At 64.0% G+C, this 1,577-nt stretch overlaps 1 protein-coding gene across 1 annotated transcript in view; it reads right to left on the bottom strand.

The window, feature by feature from the left end:
* Positions 1–1,577, bottom strand: part of SLCO4A1 (solute carrier organic anion transporter family member 4A1) — a 23,536-nt gene that overhangs the window by 497 nt on the left and 21,462 nt on the right. The window lies entirely within an intron of this gene.

Genomic DNA, 1,577 nt, shown 5'->3' with positions numbered 1-1,577 from the left:
GTGCCGCTGGGCCCCGCCCAGAGCTGCCGCCGCAGCGGGCCCACGTGTCCTCCCCACTGCAGCCTGAGGCCCCTCAAACGTCCCTGGACCTAGCAATGTTGTTAATGAGGGAACAGAAAAGTGGGGTCTCTGTAGATGTGCCTGGGTTCAGCATCTCGAGACAGGGTCGCTGTGCACTGAGGGGAGGCCCTCCAGCAGCAACTGGTGTCCTTGAGAGAAAGACTGCGGGGCAGGAGCACAGACGTGGAGCCTGCAGCGATGTCCCTGCACCCCAAGACCATGCTAGCCGCCTTGCCTCTAAGCCGGGGGGCTGGAACAGCCCCCTCAGAGCCCCGGGGAAACTGGCCCAACCCACACCATGGTTCGGGCTCTGGCCTCAGAACCAGGAGGTGACACTCGGCCACTTTAGGCCACTGGGCTGTCATCTGTTTACGGCAGCTGGACGCTAACTCGCAGCTGGTCAGTGCTCGGCCACCGCTCAAGGTCGAGCCCCAGTGCTGTTTTCACGGGCAGCTTCTTGGTCCCTGGAAGCTCAGTTTCTCTGCCTATAACCCAGGGCACACGGACTTTCTGGGATGTGAGGGCCACGCGGCAGGAGTCACGTCAGACTCTGACCACGGCGCAAGGTGAGCACGTGTGGTGTTGTGTCAGTGGGGGCGTGGTCAAACACGGGCTTTAGGCAGACGTGCGCAGAGGTGCCTGGAGCGCTGCCCTGGACTGGGGCCCGAGGCCGCGCTCACTGGCCAGGTTGCTCCTTCTACAGGGAGAACACGAAAGAGAGGGAGAAGGCCCCCTCGGGCGTGGCCTCGTCGCAGTCTCCTCCCCATCTGTTCCTGGCATGTTTTTCAAGCCCTCGGAGCTGGGATTTGAACTGCACGTTGGCCACGTGGGATCCTAGCAATGGCCACGGTGCCGGCCCTGCTTCCCACAGAGTAGCGTGGCCCCGCCTGCAAAGCCGGCCTACCTCTGTGCACTGGGTGGAGGTGGCGGTGTGGGCACCCTCTGGTGGTGGCCTGCTACTGTGGCTGAGGGATGCACCACCCAGAGAGGGCTAGGGACGTTGCTGGGAACTGGATGTCTCTAAGCCAGCCCAGTGTCTCCTCCTGCATTGGGCCACGTTTGCATGGCTGGGGGAGGGGGACAGCCCCAGGCTCTGGGGGCTGTGAACTCACGTCCCGGCTCCCCAAGCCGAGCTCTGATGCCAGCAGCTCCTGGGAGCACAGCTGACACCCACGAAGGAGTGTCGGGTCCTCTGGACCGGCCCTGGGGCCCCAATTTATTTGGGAAGTTTTGTGCTTTATCCTCTGGGGGGTTCTCTGACCAGTTTTGGGGAGAGGATGGCATCTGAAGGCACTGGGGACGAGCAGGGGCAGTCACGCTGAGTACCAAGCAGCAGAGTCCCTGGGTGAGCGGGGGCAGCTGCCCCTGTGGGAGGAGCCAGGCGGGGGCTGCGAGCATGCTGCTGAGGTGAGCCCCAAAGGGTATCCAGGGCCTTCTTTCCCCCCAGGGCCCCGGCGCCGGGCCCAGCTGCAGGGCGTCTGCAGCAGGTCCCAAGGAGTGGCTGGAGAAGCCACCCT

The sequence above is a fragment of the Tupaia chinensis genome, unplaced genomic scaffold (assembly GCF_000334495.1).
Source record: "Tupaia chinensis unplaced genomic scaffold, TupChi_1.0 Scaffold144472_1, whole genome shotgun sequence".
In the NCBI taxonomy this organism is placed as follows: Eukaryota; Metazoa; Chordata; class Mammalia; order Scandentia; family Tupaiidae; genus Tupaia; species Tupaia belangeri.
Note: the sequence above shows the minus strand (reverse complement) of the source record. Positions and strands in the feature narration are given on the sequence as shown.